At 54.2% G+C, this 27,954-nt stretch overlaps 1 long non-coding RNA gene and 1 other non-coding gene across 4 annotated transcripts in view; both read left to right on the top strand.

The window, feature by feature from the left end:
- LOC127040999 (uncharacterized) overlaps positions 1 to 27,954 on the top strand; it is a 341,937-nt gene that overhangs the window by 178,091 nt on the left and 135,892 nt on the right. The window lies entirely within an intron of this gene.
- On the top strand, positions 21,927 to 22,011 carry TRNAS-AGA (transfer RNA serine (anticodon AGA)). Its single transcript has one exon. It is a non-coding gene; the product is annotated as a tRNA-Ser (tRNA).

Below are 27,954 nucleotides of genomic sequence, written 5' to 3' on the forward strand. Positions count from 1 at the left end.
AGCGACAGAGAGAACATGAAGAGAGACAAAGACAGCGAGAACAGGAGGAAAAACTGAGAAAGAGGGAATATGAATGTAACTCTTCTGCCCCTCTGAGTTGGCAGCAACAAAGGCCGGGTTCAGTATCCAGGGGTTCCGTTTCAATAACCCAATGCCAAACCAGCTCGAGCCCCCACCCAGTGACCTGGGAAAATCTTACACACACCCCTAGGCGCCTCTAAGAGGCAATGCTTCCCCTCTCGCAAGCACAGAGTCTCGGTGTAGCAGAAAAGGTTTAATACATGAGATAAACAACAAACACTAAATTGGGAGAACACCTCAACTAGAGTTCATAGACCAAACCGTGAGCAAAGACCCACCCCAGGAAATTGGGCTGTGTCCTTTTCCCTGGGCTCTTGAGTCCAGCAACCCCCCCCAAATCACCCACAGTCCCAAAATCCAAAAGTCTCTGTCCTGGGTCAGTGCAGCCCCAAAGTTCGAGAGTCTATCTGCAGAGGTCCCTCCCCCCAGCCTGGGTAGAAAGGGGCACCTTACGTGGTCCGGGGCCAACTGCCCTGCCTCTCCATGTGATCTGCTCCCGCCTTCTCCACGAACTGCTCCGCTTTATCAGCCGCTCCACTCTGCTCCTCCAGCCGTCCTTACAAACTGCTCCGCTCCACCAGCTGCTCTGCTCCACCAGCTGTACTGTGGGCTGCTCCAGTTGTCCCTGCAAACTGCTCGGCTCTGCTCGCTCTGTGGGTCGCTCCACCCGTCTCACAGCTACTCTGCTCTGCCAGCCGCTCTGCTCCACCAGCCGTCCCCACAAACTGCTCCACTCCGCCAGCGGCTCTGTTCCACAGTATAGCTTTGGGCTCCCCACTAGTTAGCACAGTACTTAGTGCTCTCAGCTCAGTAATTTCAGCTTTTTAGTGATTTTCAGCTCTTAGTGATTCCAGCTTATAGTAGGGGGAACCCCAGTGCTAGTGCACCATTAGCCTAAAGTGAGGTCAGTTCAGTAACCTGTATTTAGATTCTTAAGGGAATAAAAAATCAACTCTAACATTCCACAGTGGAGAAAGGAGGAACTATAACTGGTGTTTCTGGCTCTACAAGAAGACTACACCATCAGGCCCAAATACCTGTCCCCTGCCTCTCTCAGTTCATTGGGTTTTGGAACCCATGTCCCTTGTCTAGCAAGTACCACCCAACTGAGGTTGAGTCATTTCTCACCAAGCAGTCCCACAGCTCTGCACTCTGGGATGGGGTAGGCATCCCTATGCAAATATGCTCTCTGAAATTCTTTCCACCAGATGTCAGGGTAGAGCTTATCCTGATTCTGCTTACATGAAGAATAACAGAGTCAGTATGAGCTAGAACTGGCTAGGCTTAGGAACAGCGGGGCCCCCAACTGCAAGGAGTGAGGGGGGCCCAGGACTGCGCAGAGCTTTGGTAGGTGCATTCTGGCTCAGCGTAAGGAGGGGGAGAACATGGATGACTTCCTGGTTGCCTTTGAGATGGCCTGCGAGCTGCACCAGGTAGATCCTGCGGACAGGCTCCAAGTTCTCACTCCCTTACAGGACCCCAAGGCCATGGCATTGTACCGCCAATTGGGAGATGATGAGAAAGGGAACTACGAACTATTCAAACAGGCCCTGCTGTGCGAGTTCAGGCTGACTCCTGAGATGTACTGGGAGAGTTTCCGGGGTCAGTATAAAACCCCTGAGGTCTCATATCTGCTACCAGCCCTCCGCATGGAGGGATACACCAGCAAGTGGGCCAGTGGGGCCCAGATGAAAGGGGCCTGGTTAAACTGCTAGGACTGGAGCAACTGTATGAGCAGTACCCATCTGACCTGAGGCTGTGGTTGAGGGACCAAAAACCAGAGGACCCGCAACATACAGGGCGGCTGGCCGATGAGTTTGTGAAGATCCAGTCGGGAGGTGGCAGGGAGGAGTCCCAAAGGAACAGGCCCACAGCGATGCAGACAGAGTCTCATCCTAGGACCTCCCAAAGAGGTAATAGGGAGAATCCCGTCCCAAGGAGAACGCCCAGGGACACGGCTCAGAAAGGCTGCGGCCTCAGAACAAGCCAGCTAGAGAGAGAGCGTGTCTCCATCCCTGTCTCAGCTGCTGAGTTCCAGGCTGAGTTGCAGAAAAATCCCTCATTCTGGTGGTAGATTTCGCCACTCGCTACCTCGAGGCGGTGGCCTTGTCCTCTATAGAAGCAGACACTGTGGCTGATGCGCTGCTGACCATTTTCAGCTGGGTGGGGCTCCCCAAGGAAGTCTTAATGGACCAGGGGTCCAACTTCATGTCGACCCTGCTCTGGTGCTTGTGGGAGAAATGTTGGATCCGGCACAGCCGAGCCTCAGCGTATCACCCCCAGTCCAACGGGCTGGTGGAAAGATTCAACGAGACGCTGAAGATGATGCTAAAAACATTTATGAACCAGCACCCGCAGGACTGGGACAAGTATTTACCTCACCTGCTGTTTGTGTATAGGGAGGTACCCCATGAATCTACTGGGTTTTCGCCTTTCGAACTGTTATATGGAAGGCAGGTAAGGGGGCCCCTGGACCTGATGAGAGACGAATGGGAGGGGCAGGCCACTCCCGATGGGGAATCAGTGGTGGAGTATGGCCTGACCTTCCGGGAAAGACTTGCCGAGCTCATGGGCCTGGCCAGGGAGAATATGGCCCGAACCCAGAGGAAGCAGAAGGTCTGATATGACTGCACAGTGCGGGCCCGCGCCTTCGCCACCGGGGATCAGGTGATGGTTCTCATCCCCATGAGAAAGAACAAACTTCAGGACCCTGGGAAGGGCCCTTCAAGGTTGTCAAGCAACTAAATGAGATAAACTATGTGGTGCAGCTGTCGAACTGGGCGCACCACCGCCGGGTGTACCATGTGAATATGAGGAAGCCATATTATGACAGGGGGAATGTGGTGTTGGCTGTGTGTGGACATTGGGAGGAGCAGGGAGATGACGTTTTAATGGATCTATTTCCTGGGACAAAAGCTGGTTCCCCGCTGGAGGCAATTCCCCTCTCTGATCAGCTGACCCTCGCCCAGCACGCTGAGATCAGAGGGATGCTGCATCTCTATACCGACAGCTGTTTTCCAGCCAGCCTGGACGCACTAATTTGACTGTCCACTGGGTGGAGACTGGGTGACATCCTCCTATAAGATGATCCCCTTTTCGTGTCATCGGTAAAACTGCCCAGGACCTAGAAAGAGAGGTCAGGGACATGCTGGCTTTGGGGGTGATCCAGCCGTCTTCCAGCCCTTGGGCCTCTCCAGTGGTGCTGGTCCCCAAAAGGGATGGGTCGATCCGGTTCTGTGTGGACTATCGAAAGCTCAATGCCATCATCATATCTGTTGCCTACCCCAGGCCCAGGCCTGATGAGCTCCCAGAGAAGCTGGGAGGTGCTCGGTACCTCACCTCCGAGGATCTTACAAAGGGCTACTGGCAAGTGCCGCTGGACGCAGATGCCAGGCTGAAATCAGCCTTTATCACCACTCTGGGGCTCTATGAGTTTCTGACCCTGCCCTTCAGCCTCAAGGGAGCACCAGCCACCTTCCAGAGCCTGGTGGATCAACTACTGAGGGGGATGGAGGATTTTGCCTTGACGTATATTGACGACATCTGCGTCTTTAGCCGGACCTGAGAGGACCATGTGTCCCAGGTTAAACAAGTGCTGGACCAACTGCGGGAGGGTGGGTTAACCGTAAAGGCTGAGAAGTGAAAGGTGGGGATGTCTGAAGTATCTTATTTGGGCCATCGGGTCAGGACTGGCTGCCTAAAGCCGGAACCAGCCAAGGTGGAGGTGATCAGAGACTGGCCTGCTCCCCAAACCAAAAACCAGGTCCAGGTCTTTATTGGGATGGTCAGGTACTATTGAAGGTTCGTGCCCCACTTTAGCGCCATAGCCGCCCCCATCACTGAGCTGTGCAAGAAGGGGAAGCCAGACAAGGTGGTCTGGACCGAGCAGTGCCAGCAGGCTCTCCGGGTGCTGAAGAAGGCTCTAGTTAGTGACTAATTTCTGGCAAACCCAGATTTCGACAAGCCCTTTATGATGTTCACCGATGCCTTTGACATGGGACTGGGGGCGGTGTTAATGCAGGAGGATGAAAAGGGGGAGAGACACCCCATCGTGTACCTGAGCAAGAAGTCGCTATCACGGGAGCAGAACTACGCGGCCATCGAGAAGGAATGCCTGGCCATGGTGTGGGCCCTTAAGAAACTGGAGCCATATGTCTTTGGGCAACACTTCACCGTGTACACTGACCACTCTCCCCTGACCTGGCTGCACCAGATGAAAGGAGCCAATGCCAAGCTCCTGAGGTGGAGTCTGGTCCTGCAGGGCTATGACATGGATGTGGTCCACGTGAAGGGAAATGCCAACTGATAGCAGACGCGATGTCCCGGAGAGGGGGGCCCTGAACTTCCCCAGGTCACTGGTCAGAGTTACCCCGCTCAGTTCAGTCTCGAAGGGGGGAGAGATTTGATGCAGTAGGGACTGTCTGTGTGGAGGATGGGAGAGCTGGGGAGGACATTAGGTGAGGGACAGGATTTTTAAGCCTGTTACTTGAGCCAGGTACGGGGAGAGGGTGTCAGCACCTTTGCCCGTGAAGCTGGACAAAGGAATTGGCTGGATGGAGGAGGGGCAGTTCAGTTTCTGTTTTGGGCTGGGTGGCTGGAATTCAGGGTATCCCAAGCTGGGATCCAAGTACCCTGAACACCCAGAAGAACTAGATTGAGTGGTCCTGGTTGTGCCTACAAGCTCCGCTGTAACCTGCATTCCTGTGTCGAATAAACCTTCTGCTTTACTGGCTGGCTGAGAGTCACTGGGAGTCCAGGAAGAGTGGTGCAGGACCGGATTACCCCACACTCCGAGACAGGAGTGGTGCTAGGTCGCTGTCTTCCCTCCTCGGCTCTGTGAGGGGATTGGGTAGTGGCCGTTCCAGCGGGGGTGGGGTGCTGGGTTCCCTCCCCGGCACTGTGAGGGGACTGGGTAGTGGCCGTTCCAGTGGGGGAGAAGCGCTGCCTCCCCTCCCCAGCTCTGTGAGGGGACTGGGTAGTGGCCGTTCCAGTGGGGGAGAAGCGCTGCCTCCCCTCCCTGGCTCTGTGAGGGGACTCGGGAGGGGCTGATCCAGCTGGGGCGGGGCACTGCCTTCCCTTCCCAGCTTTGCAAGGGGACTGGGGAGTGGCTGTTCCTGCGGGTGTGGTGCGCTGGGTTCCCCTCCCCAGCTCTGAGAGAGGACTGGGACGCAGTCTTTCCAGCGAGGGCAGGGCACTAGGTTCCCTTCCCAGCTCCACCAGGGGACTGGGGAGTGGCAGTTCCAGCAAGGGCGGGGCGCTAGCTTCGCTCCCCAGCTTTGGATGGGGACGGGGGAGTGGCGGTTCGAGCAGCAGCGGGGGGCTGGCTTCCCTCCCCAGCTGTGGGAGGGGCCTGAGGACTGGTGGTTCGAGGGGGGGCAGGGCACTTGCTTCCCTCCCCAGCTCTGGAAGGTGCCTGGGGAGTAGCGGTTCGAGCGGGGTTGGGGCGTTGCCTTCCCTCTCCAGCTCTGGGAGGGGCGTGGGGTGTGGCCGCTCGAGCGGGGGCGGGGCGCTAGCTTCCCTCCCCAGCTGTGGGAGGGGCCTGGGGAGTGGCGGTTCGAGTGGGGGCAGGCAGCGAGCTCCTTGCTTTAGTCACAGCCTCAGAGCCAGCATGAGCCCCCTCTCCGGTGTGCAGGGGGGCAGGGAGCATCTCTCCCTCCCACTCAGCCCCAGGGGGCTGGTTACAGGTAGGCAGGTACCCTGAGCCCAGCAGACCTTCCCCGCTGCCAGCCACGTCATTTGCATTTTCACAGACCATTTCCGTCTTACCCAATTGGTTCCCTGGATTTGAATTCAAACCCTCGGCCGTTACAGGAGCAGGGCCTGGATCCTGTCCCAAAGAGACACTGTCACCTCCCAACAGGGCTTCCCAGCCAATATCCTGGAGAACCTCAACAACCAGCCAGCAAGACCCCTCCTGGGTCTGCACAGGGATCCAGGCCATATGCAGGACGGAGGGTTTCACCCTGGGGACCTTCACCCAGGTCCCACAGCCCCTCAGCATCTGCAGCTGCACCACCACAGTTCTCTCTGTCCCAGGGTCTTGCCACCCCGGGCGTGTTTCCCCACTGACCCCTGGGCAGCCCCCTATGTCTATCTGCTCCACCATCCCCAGTCCATGCTGCTGCTTTTTCTCCTGCAGCTTTTCCTCAGGCTCTTGCTCTCATGATCCTGTCGCACTCTCAGGCTCTGCTCCCATCCCATACGTCTCCGATCCCCTGATGGGGAACCCGATCGTGAAAACCATCATCTGTTTGGAGACCAGACTCTCGGGGATGCCTGGCTGCTGCTCCAGCTGCTCCCAGATCGTTTTGTAGCCCCATCTGGGTCAGGAATCTGCTCCTCAGACGTGTCCTTCTCCTCCCACTCACGATTAACTGTGCCTTGGTGAACTTCCCCGTGCGTAACCCTCTCTTTGTGCGCAGGATCACAATGTCCTTCTCAAGGAGATGGTGATAGGCCATCACTTCACCGTTCCCAAGTGGCTCTGGACTCACAGGCCTGTGTGCTCTTGGCTTCCCCATGGTTTCCAGGAAGAACCCCTGGTGTGCCAGCCCTTCTCGTGGTCACCACCTCTTTGCCAGGGTCGAGCTGCCGACTCCTCCACCCCTGGGACTGCTCCTGCCATCCCCAGGGGAACCCTGCTACTGCAAAAATCCTCTCTCCCAGGGCAGAGTGGCAAGCTCATCCGCCCCTGAGACTGTCCGCTGCACTCCTCAGAGGGACCCTGTTACTCCAACAGTTCTTCTCGCTGGTCACACACACCCAGAGGTTAACCGCTCCCTGAAACCGTCCCTCTCTGAGCCTTCAGCACACCTGGTTCTCATTATCCCTCCTTTGTTTTACTGCTCCCCAGTCACTTACTGCAAGCAGCGCCATTCACATGGTGCAGTACATCCCACCCCTGCCACCAGTTGTCACAGAGACCCTGGGCGATGCTCTGGAACTGCTCCCCACAAAACCAGTCAGGACTTTGAGGAGCCTCCTCTCCCTTGGAGCAGAAGTTTTTAGGGAAAGAAGCTCACAAGTCTTTACCTCCTGGGCCTTGGAGCATTCAGCATCCTCTGACCCTCCATGTGCTTCCCACAGTGAGTCCGCCCAGGCAGGGTCCATTCTGGGGGGGTATCAAGGTTCTTTCCCCACTTTGAACTTTAGCGTCCAAAAAGTGGGGACCTGCATGATCACTTTTAATCTCAATTACCAGCTTAAATTTGGTACGCTGCCACCAGCCAAAAATATAGTGTTTGGCACACTTTCTGTTCCCCCAAAACCTTCCCTGGGGAACTCGAAGACCCAAACCCCTTGGATCTGAACACAAGGAGAAATTAGCCTTCTCCCCCCTCTTTTTCCACCCAGATTTTCCCCTCTCTGGGTTACCCTGAGAGGCTACACTGATCCAAACTCCTTGGATCTTAAAGAGGAATTAACCTTCTCCCCCATCCTTTTCCCCCCCACCCAATCTCTGGTGTGTTCAGACCCAATCCCCTTGAGTCTTTAAACAAGGAAAAAACCAATCATGTTCTTAAAAAAGAAAGCTTTTAATTAAAGAAAGAAAAGGTAAAAATTATCTCTGTAAAATCAGGATGGAAAATGTTTTACAGGGTATTCAGATTTATATAGCCTAGAGGGACCTCCCCGCCCCCTTAGCCTGAGATTCAAAGTTACAGCAAACAGAGGTAAAAATCCTTCCAGCAAAAGACACATTTACAAGTTAAGAAAACAAACATAAGACTAATCCACATTCCTGGCTATACTTACTACTTTGAAACATGAAAGACTGATTCAGAAAGATTGGAGAAAACCTGGTTGCACGTCTGGTCCCTCTTAGCCCCAAGAGCAAACAAAGAACAAAACAAACAGCACAACAAAGACTTTGCTCCACCGAGATTTGAAAGTATCTTGTCCCCAGATTGGTCCTCTGGTCAGGTGTCAGCCAGGTTCACTGAGCTTCTTAACCCTTTACAGGTTCCTGCCACTGCTGGAATGGCGGCCTCACAGTCCCCTCGCAGAGCTGGGGAGGGAACCCAGAGCCCCGTCCCCACAGGAACGGCCGTTCCCCAGTCCCCTGGCAGAGATGGGGAGGGAAGGCAGCACCCCACCCCCGCTGGAATAGCCGCTCCCCATTTCCCTCAAAGAGCTGGGGAGGGAACCCAGTGCCCCGCCCCCTCAGGAACGGCAGCTCCCCAGTCCCCTCGGAGAGGTGGGGAGAGAAGGCAGTGCCCCGCCCCCGCAGGAATAGCCGCTCCCCATTTCCCTCAAAGAGCTGGGGAGGGAACCCAGCGCCCTGCCCCCAACTGGAATGGCCTCTCCCCAATCCCCTCGCAGATCTCGGGAGTGAACGCAGTGCACGTCCCCGAGGGAGCAGCAGCCCCACAGACCCCTCACAGAGCTGGGGAGGGTAGGCAGCACCCCGCCCCCGCAGGAACCACCACTCCTCATTCACCTCGCAGAGCTGGGAAGGGAACCTAGCGCCCACACCCCGCAGAAACGGCCTCTCCACAGTCCCCTGGCAGAGCTGGGGAGGGAAGGCAGAGCCCAGCCCCCGCAGGAACGGCCGCTCCCCAGTCCCCTCGCAGAGCCAGGGAGGGAAGGAAGTGCCCTACCCCCGCTGGAACGGCTGCTCCCAAGTCCCCATGCAGAGCTGGGGAGGGAACCCAGCGCCCCACCCCCGCAGGAACGGCTGCACCCCATTCCCCTCACAGAGGTGGGGAGGGAACCCAGCGCCCCACCCCCGCAGGAACGGCTGCACCCCATTCCCCTCACAGAGGTGGGGAGGGAACCCAGCGCCCCACCCCCGCAGGAACGGATGCTCCCCAGTCTCCTTGCAGAGCTGGGGAGGGAACCCAGCGCCCCGCCCCTGCAGGAATGGCCGCACCCCATTCCCCTCACAGAGGTGGGGAGGGAACCCAGCGCCCCGCCCCTGCTGGAACGGCTGCTCCTGTCACAGTTAAACTCAGGACTCACAGTTTCTCAGACCACTCTGTGTTATTAGCACAGCGCTCTGCTAATAACACCCAGATAATGTGAGCACCATGCAAGATACAAACTATCTTATTTAAACAGATAAAAGAGCGGGAATTAGACAAAGGGACAAAGAAAGCAAAACAGTAAAATTCACCTGGGGCACAGCATGCATATCCTACTTCCTTACTAACTCTTATCCATCTAAGGCTAATACTTCACCAATTGCCCTTAAATGGTGCAATTGTTCTATGTTAATGTCTGTATTCCTGACACCTGGATTGCAGCATTCCAACAATTTTGCTTAAAGGTACAGACAGCATTTCTTTAATCCTTTCTATTTTCACAATATAATTCATTCTACTTTCACAGAAACATGCTCTGTGCATTACCCAGCTTGGTGGGAAACACACTCTGTGCATTACGGTGCCTGGTTCGTGGGTGTCACTGCTCCTAGAAGGCAGACACACGCTGTGCATTATGTCACATGGCCACTGGGTGTCGCTGCTGTATCAAGGGAAACACCTTCTGTGCATTACCTTGAATGACCACGAGGTGTCACTGCTGCTCCAAGGAAAACACCTTCTGTGCATTACTCTGACTGCCCACTGGGTGTCACTGCTGCGCCAAGGGAGACATAAGAACGGCCAGACTGGTTCAGACGCAAAGTCCATCTAGCCCAGTATCCTCCTGTCTTCTGACAGTGGCCAGTGCCAGGTGCCCCAGAGGGAATGAACAGAGCAGGGAATCATCAAGTGATCCATCCCCTATTGCCCATTCCCAGCTTCTGGCAAACAGAGGCTACAGGCACCATCCTTGCCCACTCTGGCTAATAGCCCTTGATGGATCTATCCACCGTAAACTTTTCTAGTTCTTTTTTGAACACTGTTATAGTCTTGGCCTTCACAACATGCTCTTGCAAGGAGTTCCACAGGTTAACTATGCAACTGCCCTGAGTTTACCCCACCTCCCTTCCCCAAGTTGTATATAGAAAAGAGGATGAGGATGAGGAGAGCCATGATGTGTCTATCAGTTACTGGTGCCTCAGTTTCCTCTAGGCAGCAGTGCTGCAGGCTCCTTTGGTCAGTGCCCATGCAACTGTGTCTGGGGAAGGGGGAGTAGAGGCTTATGCTTCCCAGCCCCAGGCCCCATCCCCAGCAGCTGGGGAATCCAGGCCAAATTTAACCCTGGTAGCTGGGCCGGGATTTGCCTGGGCTGGGGTAGGGCTGGGGAAGAATTGGGAGGGAGACAGATGCACCTGCTGTGAGGGAAGATCCTCCCATTCCCTGCCAACCCCCTTCACTCCTTGCAGCACAGCACAGCATCCCCTAGTATTTCTTGCTCTGTCATGGGAGCTGTCTGCTGCCTGCTTCTCCCTTAGCATCCTCTCTCCCAATCCTGGAGCACTGGCATTGCCTGTCTTGTGCAAACAGGCAGGCCCCAGTCTGCCCCATGGCACTGCTCTGCAATTGTGGGGGCAGCCATTGGATGGAGCCATATTGAAATATGGGGGTGGGCAAGGCTGGGGACCAGGACTCCTGGGTTCTCCCCTCACATGTGGGAGGGGAGTGGAGATTAGGGGGTGGACTGGGGGAGGGGCATGCCTGGGATCCAGGGATACTGCTTTTTCTGGTTTTCTCCACCTCCTGCAGCTGCCTTGGTCCTTTCAGTGTGTTTCTTGTTCCAAATTCATTTGCTGACTTGTGTAACTCACCCCAGAGGTGGCTGCATCTCAGTGTTGGGTGAGGCACCCTTGGCTGCATCACCTCCTAACCGTGTCTGTCTCCCACTTCAGGTGACCCTGCAGCACTCAGCAAACATCCACAAGATCATGGGGCACTTTGAGCATTGGGCAGGCAGGGGCCAGGCGCCCAGCCCTCCCTCCAGAGAATGGGACCCAGCACCCCCTACTTTTTACAGGGATTAAAAAGAGGCAAAGGAGGGTAAATCAGAGGAGTGGGTGGCCAGGTTCTGAGCAGGGGGTGGAAATTGACTGGTCGGGGGGTCATGCAGTGGAGGCAGAGTTAGGAGAGGGACTGAAGGGCAAAGTCAGGGAGGGGGGAAGGAGCCAGAGTTAAGCCCAGAGGGAGGCGCTGCCAGAGGGTTAAACCCTGGCACAGGCAGGGGCAGAGGGGTAACAGTTATCGTGGCGGGCTGAGACTCCAGTGTTTGCAAACATGGATGGGGGGAGTAGAGGGCTTTTTTATTTCCCCTCTCACAGGCAGTACCTCTCAGCATGGGCTTTCTAGGGCTGGGCTCTTAAAGGCACAGGCATCCCACTGCCTAGACACTGCAGCTCCTCTCTGATGTAACCTACTGAGGTGCTGCAGTAGGAGACTCAATTCAGTGAAACTGGGCATTCCTTATATGCCCCCCAGCCAGGGGGTTGTGCACCCCCTTCCCTGAATTTCCCCAACACCCCCTCCCTCAGTTGTCAGGTAGTTACATGCAGCGCTGCCAATGTTGCTTCCATTGGTTGCAAATTTGAATGGAAATTGAAACGTTAACACACACTTTAAAAGCAGATACAATGTATGAAAACTACTTGTACCTGAGAAAGTAAAATAGGTTTAGAAAGTCTGGACAAAGCCGGGTTTCCTCACCCAGCTGTTGTGTTTGCTGACAATGTCGGTGCTTTGGCTTCGGCAGTGTTGGCCAACCTTAGAATTTCAAATCATAATTTGTAAGCGAGGTGTGAATGAGCTCTCCCCTGGCAGCTACTGATGACCAGGGTTGGGAGGAGGCTTTGGGACCAGACTGTATTTACATGAACTCACCTACTCTGCTGAGGTATCCAGCGGACAGAGCTGGGCTGCCTCTGCTCTAGGTGCATGGAGGAGGGAAGGTGTGTGGGGCTCCAGCCTGGGACTCTTCCTCCCTCCTGCCAAGCCCTGACTATTAATCCCAGCCCTGGCACTCCTTTCTTCAAGCGCCATGTGGGCCAGAGGAAAAGTGTGCTAGGAAGCACAAGGGCCAAGCCTGTGAACATCAGGTGCAGCAGCAAGAATCCCAACTATCAGGGTAGCAAGTTATAGAGCCCTAACCCATTGTGGCCACCCCAGCCAAAGACCTGGCTCTAGGAGGTGTAAGTCACCCAGCAGGAGGCGAAAGATTCATTCTTACACAGCTGGAGACAGGGAAATTGAGCTCTGGGGCTTTACCACAAGCATGGGTGGCAAGTTTGTAGAAATTTTGGTGGTGCCCAGAACCCACCCCCCAACTCTGCGCCCCAAACTCCACCCCCACCTGCCTAAGGCTCTGGGAGGGGGCTTGGGGATAGGAGGGAGTGCAGAGCTGAGGGGCTAAGAATGAGGGATTCATGATGCAGGAGAGGGCTCAGGACTGGGACAGAGGATCAGGGTGCAGAGGGAGCTCAGGGCAGCCTGCCTTGCCATTACTGGAGGGTGGGTACTAGGACCCTGGAACAGCAAACATCACTTCTGCCCAATATCCCTCTATTCCAGCAGCAGGAGTAGGCAGGGGACAGGCGCACGCTGCTTTTTGTCAGGCAGGGACACAGCATGGCAGGGGGCGACATGCAGGGAGAGGCCAGGGCCCAATCCAGGCAGGGCTAGGGGAAAAGACTCATTTCCAAATATTGTTGGAGCAGGGCCCCCAGCCCTGAATTTTCCTGGAGCCCGAGCACCGCAAATGTATATAACCTGCTGCCTATGACCACAAGCCAACACAAGGTCACACTGAGATCTGAACTCAGATTACAGGATTCAGAGTCCTGAGTGCTGCCCATTACACCATGGGACCAGCTTGGGCTGCCTTCTCTGCACATCGGTGACCCTCATGGGCCTGGCTTGTGTAAGGGGGCTCTTGGCCCTTTACTAAAACTTAGTGTGTGTGGGGGTGGGGTTGGTTGGCTAGTTCCCAGCACCAATAGAAGGGGGAAGGATCAATGGGAAATCAGGACCCTGAGACTGACAGTCCCCAGGGACAATGGGGAGAGGCCAAAGCTCCAAGTTAGCTGCACTGACAGGCCAGGCAGTGTAATGAGAGAGTCACCAGGCCAGGGGGTCCCATCCTCCATGTGAGTTGGAACTGCCTGGGCGAGAGTGGGGCAGAGCTAAGGAGAGAGCAGGAGGCCGAGAAGAGCCGGGGAGCAGAGCTGTGCAGGTGTAGTGCCAGAAACTGCTGCATGTAGGAATTTGCAACCTGTAGCAGTTACTGATACCTGAGGTTGTTCTTATTTGCTGACTTGCCCTAAATGGCTTAAACTTGACAGTGGTTTCTCTAGCGAAGGCCAGTTCCTGGCCCCTTGGTCCAGACATCCTCCTTCATATCAGGCTAGGGTGACCAGATGTCAAAGATTAAATATCAAGACACGGAGGGCGGAGCAAAAATAAAAGCTGGAGGGCCCCCCCGCCGCCAAGCGGCAGTGGCACAGCCCCATCTCCAACCAACTCTCGGCTCCAACTCCCACTACACCCCCAGCTCCCCCATCCCCTCACTCCTGGGCCCAACCTGGGCTCCGAGCTCTGCAGCCGAGCCATGATCCGGGCTCCTCCTGCAGCTCCCGGGCAAGGAGTGAACCAGGCAGCTCCTGGCAGGAGCGTGTCCACGCCACTTGTGTCTCTGCCCCCCGCCCACCTGGGTCCTGCCTGCTCCGTGCTGCCCCTAGCCCCACTGCGCTGCCCCGCAGGCTGCAGGGCTAGAGAAGCTTCCACCCTGCGCTCCCGGCCATGGCCATGGCCTGTGTGCAAACCTGGGAGGGAGGAAGAATGCCGTGTGCTTGGGGAAGAGGCAGGGCCAGGGCGAGGATTTGGGGAGGGATCCAATGGGGCAGTGAGGGGATGGGGCTGGGGGCAGGGCCAGGGCCGGGATTTGGGGAGGGATCTAATGGGGGAATGAGGGGGCGGAGTTGTGGGGGGCAAGTATCCCTCCAGACTATGCCTGTGTGCTGGAGCAGAGGACAAAGTTATTTGTTTGTCCAGGGTCCCGATCGGTCGGGACATGGGACAAACAAGCAAATATCAGGACAGTCCCGATAAAATCGGGACGTCTGGTCACCCTACATCAGGCTTCAAGTTGAGAATCATTTCCCATTCCCACTCTGTGGGAGGGGAGACTTTTAAACGCGCTCTCTGTGCGACTGCACATGGCTAAGCAAAGAGAACAAACCCCAAATCCCCCCCCCGTGCTTTGGGAGCCAGGTTTGCGGTGGGAATTCTGTAGTTCAGATGACTTCACACCTGGCCATTGTGATTCTTTACCAGTTTCTCTGGCATTGGGGCATATTTTTTTCACTACCAGCTCTGATGGCTGAGTGGTTAAGATGTGGGAGTTGAAATCCAATAGGGTTCTCCTGTGCAGGTGTGAATCCTGCTCACAGCATGGCCTGTGTTTTAGCCAGTCTCTCACCCGGGCAACACCTCTATACAACCCCCTGAGACACTCTCAATTCTCTCCCCACCCCAAGTAAATCCTGTGTTGCTCCTTTCATAGAGATCCCTGGGGCACCACCTCACACTGTGTCCCTAAGGGGTCAGGGAAACTCTCAGCACCTGACGCCTCTGCCACTCACCTAGTGCCCCATAGATCAGCCATAGCCCTGGTTCTGCTCCTCTCTCTAGAGTGCGAAAGAAGCCAAGTCAGCAACTCCACGGGAGCTATGGGGCTGCAGAACCAACAGAGAAAAAATAGGTGCTCAGCACCCACTGACAGCCATCTCCCCCCACCCACACACACACTACAGGCCTTGTTGACAAGCTCCTCCTCTTCCCTTTCAGTGCCTCCCACTTGCCAGTGATCAGCTGTTCAGTGGGGTGCAGGAGCGCTGGGTGGGGAGGGGAAGAAAAGAGGTGGGGTGGGAGAGGAATGGGGCAGGAAGGGATGAGATGGGACGGGGTGGGGACAGAACCTGAGAAGGAAAGGGGGGGATTTGTCCCAATCCCCTCTAGGGCCAGCCCTGAAGGGAAGCACTGACTATTACAGAGTGTTAGACTGAAGATCTACAGGTCCCTGGTTCCTGGGCTTTGGCAGGCCCTGTCATCCCTCTTTGTGCAGGGGTGGCTTGTATTCTGGGAGCACAGCAGTGCCTGAACCCAAGGTGAGTTCCTGAGCTTGGGCTCTGCAGTAGGAAAACATAGAACAGGTTTCTGCCCCTAGTTGGCCCACCTGACCTTTAATAATGAGAACTGTCTTTCCCAACATGGTAGGAAGAAAGTGAGGCAGGGTAGCCAGCAGAAATGGTGCCAGAGGGCTGCTGGGCAGTGACAGGCAGGGACTGGGGATGGAAGCTCCTCTGTGCAGGGAAGGGGCATCTGTAAAAGTGACCCCACACACCTCTCCTCCTCTGGGCACCTAGAGCAGAGGCAGCTGGTGCTGACGGCTCCAAGGGAAGGCTTAAAAGCCACAGAGCAACTGAGGTCAGAGCTAGAGGAGGGCAGGACCATGCCTAGGTGTGACCTTCAGACAGGCGCAAAATCACCCAGCCAGGCTGCTCCCTGCCATGGCAAACACCCACTGAAGGTCACCAGCACGCAGGGCAGCTGCTGATGCTCTGTGGATAACATCACAAGTTGGTAGGAAAGCAGGGTCAGCACCCATGGTGGGGCCTCTGACTGGTCCCACTCAAGGTGCTCACTTTTGCAGTGGGGCAGGATATTTTACACCAAGAGGCTTTTCCCCAGCTGGCGAGAAGCAGAGAAACACCCAGGCTCCGAAGACGCTATGTAGCAAGTAGCCTCCAGCACAGGGACAGGCGCACACACTAGCCTGGGCAGCCGCCCATTTTCTCTGGCAAATCAGGAAGGGCAAAGGCTAGACTGGAAGCACCTGGGTCTCATGTCCCAGCCTTTGTGATGCCCACCCCCTAACTCCTTTCTGGGGCTCTAGCTGAAGCCAGAGCATTGGCCTGAGCGGCCAAGAAGAGGTTCCAGCCCTAAAGGGAGCAGAACTTTCAGCACAATGGTAAAACTGCAGAAACACAACCACCAAGGGACTCAAACTCTCAATCTTCTAATCCACACTCAGACACCTTAGCCATTAGGCCACATGGTAACACACAAAGAAACCCCTCCAAGCCCTTCTTTGGAAAAATCGGACATTGTGTTTCTCAGGTCATCTACTGAGGGGGGCCGAGACTCTGTGGGCACAAGAAGTCGAGTTCCCAGCAACACATGAGATTTAATTCTATGGAGCCAGGTGCAGGGCTTTGGCAGGGAGGCTCAGGCATGGGGGGATTGGGGTGCAGCGGATGGACCAGCTGTCTACGTGTGGAGATTTAGTCACACTGAGGCACAGAAGGAAGGAGGAGGAGGAATCCTGCTGACAGGCAGCGGACATGCAGAAAAAGAGGAGAGGTTCCTGGGACTTTTTTTGCCTCTCTTTGCCTACCTGCTTGCTCTTGTGGTGAATGGGGAAAATGGTCTCAACTAGTTCAGTTGGTAAAACATCAGGCTTTTAATCTTAAGATCCAGGGTTCAAGCCCCTGTCTAAAAACTCAGCTTTTAAGTGGCCTTGTGTGCCAGGAGCCAAAAGATTCCTGGTGCTGTCCACCAGCCACATGCTGATTCCCAGAAGCCAATGCCATTTCCTGGAAAGCTTCCTTTCCTGAGAAATCAGGAGAGAGGCCACATCCACAGGAACAGGCCTGGAATATGCAGTCTCTGGCTGGCAGGAAATGCTGTGGGGCCAGGTGTTGAGAAAGCTCAGAGGGAGACCAGCAGAGATGAAGGGGAGACAGAGAAGCAAAGAGTACAGAGGGTTCAGGTCCGGCTATTGTGGGGAACTTCCCTGGTTTATACATGACCCTGGTGCAATTGGCCAGAGAGAGGATCTGAGTCCCCACCCCCTTACCAGAGGCCTGCCTGACCCCAAGGACACTCTTTCTACTCTCATGTGTGGCAGAGTCCTCGTAACCCCAACAAGGCTTGGCCCAGAAATCTTGTCGTGCTCACTTGAAAAGGGTTACAGGGAGATCACAACCAGCGTCTCTGGAGTGTCAGGGCAGGTCACAGTCTCTCCCTCACATGTCCCAGGCCTCCTTCCCAGGCCCTGGCTGTGCTGCAGGGACACCACGGGCCGGACACTTGCTCTGGCAGTGGCCACATGCTCTAGGTGACAGGACCCTTGTTCCCAGTGTCAGCCCCCATGTAGGGGATATGATCCCCCCACCCCCGAAGGTCTGGCCTGCAAGGCCTCTTGATTGGTGGCATCTCCTTGTGCTGGGCCTTCTGCCCAGGGTCCCTCTCACTCTCCCAAGCTGCTCACTGCACCCACCTCCAGCCCCAGTGCTGCTGCGGCTCTGCCTCCATCTCCCTGGGCTGCTCCTCTGGCCTCTCTGGCTCTGCTTGCTGCAGCTCTTCTCCCAGCATAGATCTGCTCCCTGGGCAGCTTCTGTGGCTCATGCTGCTCTGGCTCAGTTCCTAGCATGGATCTGCTCTGGTTCTCCCTGGCTGGTGCAGCTCTTCTCCCCGCCTCTTCTCGGGCTCCTGCTTTCTCCTTAGCTGGGTCTCACTCTGGCCCAGGTAGTTCCAGCTCACACAGATGATGGGATCCCCTGCCCTGGTGACTCCCTCATTACACTGCCTGGCCTGTCAGTCGGGCTAACTTTGGAGCTTTGGCCTCTCCCCATTGCCCCTGGGGACTGTCAGTCTTAGGGTCCTGATTTCCTATTGATCCTTCCCCCTTCTGTTGGTACTGGGAACTAGCCAACCAAAAACCCACTGCGCTTTAGTAAGGGGCCAACAGTCCCTTACATGAGCTGGCCCCGTGAGGGTCACCGATGTGCAGAGACAGCAGCACAAGCTGGTACCATGGTGTAACGGGCAGCACTCTGGACTCTGAATCCTGCATTCTGAGTTCAAATCTCAGTGGGATGTTATGACAAACCCCTAGAGCTCACAGTGCTTAACTTCCCTGTTTCTAGCTGCGCAAGAGCAAATCTTTCTCCTCTTGCTGGGTGACTTGCCCTCTAGAGCCTAGTTGTGAGGGCCACAATGGGTTGGGACTCTAGAACTTGCTACTCTGGTTGCTGATACCTGCAGTCCTGTGGTTTGACCAGATGCTTGGGATTCTTGCAGCTTTGTCTGATGCCCACAAGTTTGGCCATTTTGCTTGCAGCCACATGTTGCCTCTTGTCCACATGGCACTTGAAGGAAGGAGTGTCAGAGCCAGGCTTGATAGTCAGGGCTAGGCAGGATGGAGGAAGAGTCCCAGGCTGGAGCCCAACACACCTTTTCTGCTCTGGGCACCTAAAGCAGCAGCAGCTGGTGCTGACAGCTCCAAGGGAAGGCTTAAAAGCTGCAGAGCAACTGAGGGAGGGGCAAGAGGAGGGAAGGACCAGGGCCGGCTTTAGGAAGTGCGGGGCCCAATTCGAACATTTTTGGAGGGGCCCTGGCAGGGATGACTTAAAAAAAAAAGTGGAAAAAAAAGCCTTTCATTTCTTTCATGTATGATTTACTGTCCATAACTATATGAATAATAAAATTATATATTATATACATTGCATCATATATGCTGTTGTTTGGCTATTAATGACCGCCATTTCACATGTGTGGGTCCCCGCCACTCCCTGGGGGTGTGCACGTGTTGGTCCCAGCTGCTCCCTGCCCCCCTCATTGAAGCAGGTGTGCAGGGTTACTGCCCTGGAAACTGCAGAGCAGCAGTGGACATGGGGCTGGCTGGAGGCAGGGCAGGGGCTGACTGGAGGTAGGGTCTGGCTGCAGGCAGGGCAAGGGGTGTGGGGCTGGTTGGAGACAGGGGGTGTGGGGCGGGCTGGCTTCAGGCAGGGCCACAGGGGGGTGCAGCAGGGGTTTGCAGGTCTGGAGACAGCGGAGTGTGGAACTGGCTGGCTTCAGGCAGTGGGGTGCAGCAGGGGTTGACTGGAGACAGGGCAGAGGGTGTGGGCTGGGCAGGGTGTGCAGGGCTGGTGCAGACAGCAGTGTGTGGTGGGCTGGCTGGCTTTGGGCAGGGCTGCAGGGGTGTGAGGCAGGGGCTGGCTGTGTGCAGAGCTGGCTGCAGGCAGGGGGGGCCAGACTACTGTGGGCAGGTCAGGGGGTGCAGCAGAGGCAGCTGGAACCCCAGCCCTTTAAGTAGCCCCCAAACCCCCTTCTACCCCACCTTGGACCTTTTAAATAGCCACGGGAGCGCTGGGGAATGCATGGGGGTGGCGGGGCTCCGGCGGCTATTTAAAGGACCGGGGTGGCAAAGGCAGCTGGAGCTCCAGGGCCTTTAAAAAGCCCCTGGAGCCCCTCACTGCCTCAGGCTCCGGGGGCTATTTAAAGGGCCCATAGCTCCAGCCGGGGTCGCGAGGCTTGCTGCGCTCCAGCCGGAGCCACCAGGCTTGCCGCACTCCGGCCGGAGCGCGGCAAAGCCCCGCTGCCCCGTTCTCCCGGCTGGAGCCCCAGCTGGAGTGCGGCAAGCCCCGCTGCCCTGGCTGGAGCTCTAGCTGGGAGAGCGGGGCCGTGCCGCGCTCCCACCGGCACTTCGCTCAAAGGAGCGGGACCATGGAAGACCCCGGAGCAGACCGCAGCCGGGGACCGGGGTAAGTTAAAAAAAAATTAAAAAGGTGCCTAAGGTGTGGGGCCCTCTTAGGTGCGGGGCCTGATTCCCCGGAATCGGTCGAATCGGCCTAAAGCCGGCCCTGGGAAGGACCATGCTTATGCGTGGCCAGCAGACAGCCACAAAGACACCCGGTCAACCTGCTCCCTGCTGCCTGGCATGCCAAACCCCCCTGAAACGTGCTTAATACACTCAGTGATCAGGAGGAAAACCTGTCACAATGTGTGTGCAAGGAGAACCTGCTTGGCTTGGAAGGGAGCGAGGAAAAAGAGCGAGTGAAAAAAATAACCAGGGAGAGAGCGAGAGCGAAAAGAACATGGAAGGCAGAGAAAGAAATAAAGGGAGAGAAAAAAATAGAAAAAGAAGGAAAGAAAGGAAGAGCATGAAAGATAGAGGGGGAAAAAGAAAGTGAGAACATGCAAGCTAGAGAAGGAAATGAATGAAAAAGAATGAATGAAACACAAGCGCTAGTTGAAGCTGGAATGGGACAGTCAGAGAAAGGACAGACTGACCCGTTAAGCAAGGTTGCACCCCAGATTCTCCATGTTGGGGGGCACAGGCCCCCTATTTCCATCCTGGCCCTGCTTGGGGGGACCATGCATAGGTGCCTATTGACACCCCCATGCTCTGTGAAGGGGGGCAAGTCCTGCCATACCCTCAGGGCTGCTGAAAGCAGGTTCGGGCCCCAATGAAAAAAATTTTCAGACTCCCCAGCAAGAGTGGACCAGCTAAACGGGGCAATGAAGCCAGGGAAGCCAGGCCCTGGTCCCTCTTCTGGACCACCGGGCCCCAGTAATCTGTACCGGCTTTCCCCTTGCATGGCAATGGTGGTGCACTCACGCACTGGCACGCCTTTTAGTATCATGACTATTTATCTGTACAATAGCAGCACCTACAGAGAGCAGGGCAGACTCAAACCCCTGTTGTGCCAGGGGCTGCACAGACACAGAGACAGTCCCTGCCCCAGCTGAGATCAGGGCCCCGTTGGGCCAGGCGCTGCCCAGACACAGCGAGAGATAGGCCATGCCCCAGAGAGTTTACAGGCTCCATATCCAAAAAGTGGGAGGAGAAACAGAGGTCCAGGATCACACAGCAGCTCTGAGAGTAGAACCCAGGAGTCTTGGCTCCTCCTGCTCTAACCACTAGACCCCCTCGGCTCCCAGAGATGGGGCTAGAACCCAGGAATCCTGGCTCCCCAAAAGGGGGGGGAGTAGGGTCTAGTGGTTAGAGGAAGGGAAGCTGGGAGCCAGGACTCCTAGATTCCGTTTCCAGTGCTGAGATCAGGCAGCAGTGCTCCAAGCATGTGCTTGGTGGCAGCACTCCAGCCCCTGCCCCCCCTTTTTTTGGAGGGGGGGGCAGGCAAAAAGCCAGGAGCCAGCCCTGAACCAAGATGTTCCCTGTCAGCTGAGGCTTTCAGGCTGAGCTGGAACTGACCCTGCAGTTCTGGCTTCAGTAGCAGGATGGCGCTCACGGCAGCCTGAGGTGCACAGGCTGGACTGCAGTTCAGGCTGCCCTGCCGCTGGAGAGCCGGAGCGTCACCCCCGTAGGGCGGCTCTAGGCACCAGCAAAGCACCTGCTTGGGGCAGCCCATTTGCAAGGGCAGCATGGGAGCTGAGAACCAACAGGGGGCTCTGGGAGCTGTAGTTCCTTGATTAGCTCCCTGCCTATAGAGCCAGCCCTGGAGCAGGGAAAGAACTACATTTCCCAGCATTCCCTTGGCCACTACCAACTGGAAAGGAAGGAGGGGGACCTCATGCGGCAGCGTGCTGTGAGTGGAGAGTTGCACTGTGAATGGCAGGAAGACCATATTTTAACATTCAAAAAACAGGACACTCCAGGGGGAGGGAAGCCCCACCCTGCCCCCATCCACTCCCTCCGACTGCCCCCCCACAGAAACCCCAACCCATCCAATCCCCCTGCTCCCTGTCCCCTGATCACCCCCTCCTGGGAGCCTTGCCCCTAACTGCCCCCCAGGACCCCACCCCCTATCTAAGCACCACTGGTCCTTGTCCCCTGATTGCCCCCTCCCAGGACCCCTGCCCCTAACTGCCCCTTGGAACCCCACCCCCTTTCTAAGCCTCCCTTCTCCTTTTCCCCAACTGCCCCCTCCTGAGACCCCATCAACTTCCCCCCAGGACCCCACCCCCTACCTGTCCCCTGACAAACCCCTGGGACTCACATTACTATCCAATTGCTGCCTGTCCGCTGACTGCCCCCCCCACCTCTGACCCATCCAGCCCCCGCTGCTCCCTGTCACCATGGACACACACTAATGCACAGCCGTGAGTGTGCTGGGGGAGCTGGTCTGAGCAATTTGAAGTGACAATTCTGTGAGAACAGAAATATTGTGTAGTGAAGCAACTGCACATCAAGTAGTTGTGGCTGAGTGGTTAAGGTGATGGACTAGAAATCCATTGGGGAGGTTTCCCCATGCAGGTTCCAATCCTGTCAACTACAGAAGCATTAGTGTGTTGTTGGTGTTGTTGTTGTCTTAGTGCCTGAGCATCCATGGAGCCAAATTTGGTGTCACTCTGAGGCTGTCTATACTTAAAATACTGCTGTAGCACTGTGGAGTAGACAGTTGCTACAGTGAGAAGAGGGGTTTTCCATCCCTGTAATAGCTGCATTGACAGAACAATCTTTCCTTTCATTTAGCACTATCTAACCATGGCTTAGGTCCGCTTAATTATACTGGTCCTAGGGTTTTTCACACCCTGAAAGACGTACTTGTTAGAGGGTTTATCCCATCAACCTCCCATTCCCTGGTCCTTCTCACGTGACCAGAGAGCAGCAATGCACGAAGCTCAAAGGTGCAAACAATTCAATGTTTATTGGGGTAAACTTCCAGCAAGAAATGATTCCAGTTTCCTTCCTCAGCATCCCCCTTCCCAGCTCTGACACCACAGAGGCCTGCCTGTGTCCCTGTTCCCCTTCCCTGTTCCTATTCTCCCCCTTAGCAAAACATAATTCCAATTCCCCTACCGCAATTCCCATTCGCATTCCCCCCCTTACTTCCTGATTGACTGCAGACTATATAGTAAAACTTGAGTTCTGCTTAGCTCTATCTTAACCAATCATTTTACTGAAATGTAACTAACCAATCCTAACATATTGTAACATGATTATCTAACCAATTATACCCCACTGCCTTAATTGCTTTACACCTAACAAATTAATTATACAGCAGGCTGAAACAATCACAGCACCAGATAGAGATTATACAGACAAGCAATAGCAAAGTGGGGACTACAGTGATAGAACAACAAAGAAATGAGAATTTCACGCCCCAGCTATTGACCAGTGAGTTGTTCCCAGATAGGATGCTATCCTGGTAGAGGCTGGTTGCTTAACTCTCTGGCCCCCAGGGCAGGATTTTGAGATTCACCATTACTGTCTCAGAATGCCAGCACCCATCTTTTGTTCACTTAAAACGTGAGCAGGGAGATTCCAACACTTCAGAACTCATGGCTCTCCAGGAAACATGTAACTTTAGATCCAGGTGAATGTGTCTAAAAATCAGCTGTGCTGTAGAAGGCCTCTAGGAGTTGAAAGAAATGTGCCATCTTGACCTCCCTAAAGAGTTCATCAACTATTAATGAAAACTAGGATTGATAAGTCATATTCTTTGTAGTATCAGGATGGTGGACTGGTCTAAAGTGCTAGTTATAAGACTCTTTTTCTTCCAGTCCCTTGGGTGTTCTGGTCTCTGCATGGAGACGTGGTTTCACATCCCACTCCTGACATTACAATTTAATTCTATCTGGAGAAAATGGCCTCACTTCAATCTCCTTTGGAACAATAGAACACCATTTGCTTAGCTTTTCTATTCCAGTGGCTGTGAGAGAAGCTCCAAACCAGGGGGAAACAGGGCCTGTTCTCTCGACCCATCAATTTTTTGTCTTCCTTCATTCCAAGCCATTTTCTCAAATACATCCGTATTTCCCACACTTTTATGAAACATTAGGCTCATCATTTAATTGCCACACAACTGTACTTATGAAGTGAAGTGAAACACAACATTTTTTGGATATTCTTGCAGAAGAGTTTTGTTTTCTGATCTGGAATTGAACAGGGGCTACCCGAGGGGGACAATGCTACTCCATTTTCTTGACTCATCCAAAAAACATATGTACATGGTGCCCTTTGTTTCCCTGTTTTTCAAACACCTGTTGGGGTGGCCTAGGGATATTTGGTCCTGACTCTCAGGGTCCCTCCCTGCCCTACCTTTCTATATGATTCTGTTGTGTGGGTTTGTGCTGTGTTGTCCCACACTGAGCTGTTTTGCACAATGTCACTTTGCACTCTGATGCATTGTTTCGTGTTGTATGGTTTTTGCACTGGCTTGTGTTGCACTGGTTTGAGCTGAACTCTTTTGCAGTGCGTCATTTTGCCCCATGGGGCATTCATTTGCATGGTGCTGAATTGTCGGGCTTTGCACTCCTACGTGTTGTCACTTTGTGCTGTGGAATGTCAGCTCACGCTGAATTGTTAGATGTTAGATTGTGATGTTTCCACTTTTGTTGTTGTTTATATTGTATTGCGATGGCATCGAATTATAGAGCTGTACGGCTGCAAGGGCCCTGGAGAGGTCATGAAATCCAGTCCTCTCTGCTGAGGCAGGGCCAGGCAGAGACGATGCATTGGGGGCATGTGGGATCAAGTGCCCCCAGCAGTCTGCCCAGGCAGGGAGCAGAAGGAGGGAACCAGAGCCAGAGCAGGTTGTCTAGGGGACCAAGTATATGCAGAGTATCCTTGACAGAGGTTTGTTCAACCTGTTCGTAAAAACCTCCTAGGACAGTGACTCCACAGACACCCTTGGGAGCCTATTCCAGAGCTTAACTACCCTCAGAGTTAGAAAGCTGTTCCCAACATCTAACGTGAATCTTGCTGGCTGCAGATTAAGCCCATTACTTCTTGTCCTACCATCAGTGGACATGGAGACCAATTGATCATTATCCTATTTATAAAGACCAAACTTTTCCCTCTGCAATCATCTGTTAAATGGTTACTATCCTCTCTTCTTGCCTAGGGTACAATGGAAGAGGAGAAAATACTCTCTTAACATAGGATGCAAATGTCAGTTTGTTCTCTCTTCATGTTTTACTGAAGCTCAGAGAGAAGAAGAAACATGACCTGCCAAAGAGCATAGAGAGTTTGTTTCATTTTGATCTGTGACTATTAGCAGAAGAGTGACATCTAAGGGCTGTCGCTACCACCCACCATGGGGCTTGGATCTATGATGGTGGGATTAAGAGCATCATGCTCTTCCAACAGAGCTAGCTAGATTTAAAGTCAGTCAACTGCCCAGACGCAGTGTAGAAGGTGCCCTGAAGGTTTTTATTTGTGAGCTGAGGTTCCCTGTCTTACATTTGCCTTCTTTCCTGGTTTGTTATGTCTCCAGCGAGCAAACCAGAGCTGTCACAAGGCTGGTTAGATGCTGCTTTCTAGACCAGAGAGCTGGGGTTGATTTAGCATGCTGCCGCCATCAGCTGGTCAGAGCAACCAGGGCGGGAGGTCGGAATTTAGGATTCTCCCACCAAGGGGAGGTGCTGTTGGACTCATCTAGGGGGAGAGTCTGAAAAAGATTCTCGGTTCCCAGAGAGGGGGCAGAAAAGTTAGTGCCACACACATTTTCACAGGGAATCAGGCCCCCCCTTGGGAAAAACTCAAAAGAAGCCCAGCCCCAGGAGTGTCAGAGAAGGGAATCACTGTTTGCTTTAAGAGATGGGTGAGGGAAACCTGCAGGTCCTTAGATCCTTTCAGCACCTGATAGAACCATTTGTGGGGAAAGTCTGGGGAAGCCAAGGAGAGGGAAAAAGGCCTTGCAGCTGTTGTGCAATCACCATGCTCTCAGCAGAAGGGTCCAGGGAGCTCTGCTCTCAGAACACATGAGATGGCAAAGTTCAGAGCCCTGTTACACGGAGTCAAACTGTGATCAGCTCACAGTGAGAGGAAGCAACACCCCTCCTTTGGTCTCTATGCCAGAGCTCCTATCATCTGAGTGTCCTTCCTGCAAGAGTCGGCTGCTGAGAGGGTTGCGATGGGGTAAATGAAGACAGAGGAGGATTGTTCCTCCTGGGTTTTTTTTGCAGGCTCTGTGATCCTGCTGGAGGAAGCATCCTTAGAGTTTATTTCAGTGGCTTGTGCTGGGCTGATGTGGTGACCCTGAGTACAGGGGTTCCTGTACTCTCTGTTCTTAACCCCTCAGGGAGTGGACAATGGAGTACTGTCAGAAAGTGGATAGAAAGTAGCCTAAGAAAGTGTAGCATAAGTGAGAAAAAAAACAATGGTCTTAGCTCCCTGGTGGTCTAGTGGTTAGAATTGGGCACTTTTACTGCCAAGGCCTGGGTTCAATTCCCAGTCAGGAAAAAATTACTTCATTTTTAAAAAAAAGCTTCAGTTATTCTTCCCTTGCAATGTAAATAAATCTGTGGCTGTTTCCTGATTCCCCCATCTTCCCAGTGTCTCCGTGGCAGGGATGGCTCCAGGCACTCGGGATGGCCCATGGAATGGGGAGGCTTCTGTGGCTGTTGGGTCCTCTCAGTCCCTCTTGGAGGGAAAGACTCACTGCCAAAAGTGGCAGAGGTAGAGCTGCTGCTGATTGCAGCTTTTTTATTTTTTTTTTTCTGCTTGGGGTGGCGAAAACACTGGAACTGGCCCTGCTCCATGGAAGACAATTTGTTAAATCCCAGATGAGTGGAGTTAAATCAGTTCTCAGCCTGAGTCCTTAGGTCTTAATCCTGAGGATATTGTCCCATCATGGGGCCATTTCCATCCTCTTTTTCCTACAGAAGCACAATTTTCCTTGCACAGCCACAGCAGCAGCAAGATCTTTCTCCGTCCTTTGTGCAAAGCAGGGGGCCAAATTCCATGGAAACAATGGATGAGTTGGGGCCCTGGGCACATCCAGCCCTGGCTGTGAGATTTTCCCTCCCCTCTTTCTTTATGCCCCTGTTGTTATTTCATGAATTGTCTGGGATGGTGGAAAAGCTGAGTTCACTCCAGGTGGAGGGTAAAAAGGACCCTCAAAGTCTCAGGCCCCAACCCCTGCTACCAGGATCACTGAGGTGCTGGGGATTTGAGTAGGAAAGGGATTATGTGAATTGTCAAGGTGGGGAATGAATAACAATCTACAACTAGATCCACCTCATTAACCACTGATACAGGCTAATCCTGCTGCAGATAGAAGGGAAACTGGGAGTGATTCTTTGTTGTTCAGCCATGGAAACAGTGACTCAATTGCACCGCAGTGAATGTGCTGGGGAAAGCTGGACTTTTCAGGCAGGTGGAAACAGCTAGAACTCCCCACCCCACTTCTGCTGCCAGGGTGAGGTGTTGAGCTGCTCACAGCATCCTCCAACATGACCTTGCAGCAGGGATTGCAGCACCCCCCCCCAACCAATGCAGGGAAGAGGGCTGAGTGTATCTCTGCACCCTGAGTCCAGGGCACAAACTCTCTCTGCCCCACACGTAGAATCTGGCCCTGCTGAAAAGTGACCCCTATGAACAAGTAACCTCCAGGAGAGCAGGCCTGGTCCTCAGAGCGGGGAATGGGCTTCTCGTCAAGCTTATAGGTCACTGGATGCACTGAGAACAGGAGGGCTCTGAGTATAACCCATAGCAAACACAGCCCATCTGGGGATATAGCTCAGTGGTAGAGCACATACTTTGCATGTATGAGGCCCTGGGTTCAATCTCCAGGTTCATTTTTTCACCCTGCTCTTTGCTCATGCCCAGAGGGGATGTGGCCCACCAGTCTCCCTGAACCACTTTCAGTCCTGCTCAGTGAGGGGCAAGTGCCAATTGCATGGAAGGTCTGGGGGGTTTCTGCTCTGAAGTCACCTTGGTACATTTAAGATTCCCACCTGCTGTGCTGCTTGGGACAAGGGTAGATGAGAAGGGCGAATCCTCCAGCACTGGAGGGAAAGGTCCCATCTGCACAGACTGAGAGGCAAGGAATCAGAGGGGCAGTCAGTGCTCAGAGAGGAGAGAGGTCAGTGATGTACACCCAACAGGGGACACTGTCATTTTGAGTATCACAGGGGTAGCTGCGTTAGCCAGGATTTGTAAAAAGCGAGAGTCCTGTGGCACCTTATAGACTAACAGACGTACAGGAGCATGAGCTTTGAGGGGTGAATCCCCACTTCATCAGATGAATGGAGTGGGAATTCTGTGCCTGGCTAGCCAACTACAAAAGCAATTTCTCCTTCCTTGGCTTTCACACCTCAGCTGCTAGAAGAGGGCCTCATCCTCCCTGATTGAACTAACCTCCTTATCTCTAGACTGATTCTTACCTGCATATTTATACCTGCCCCTGCAAATTTCTGCCACATGCATCCGATGAAGCAGGTATTCACCCATGAAAGCTTATGCTCCAATACGTCTGTTAGTCTATAAGGT

This window comes from Gopherus flavomarginatus (assembly GCF_025201925.1).
Source record: "Gopherus flavomarginatus isolate rGopFla2 chromosome 13 unlocalized genomic scaffold, rGopFla2.mat.asm SUPER_13_unloc_1, whole genome shotgun sequence".
Lineage (NCBI taxonomy): Eukaryota > Metazoa > Chordata > Testudines > Testudinidae > Gopherus > Gopherus flavomarginatus.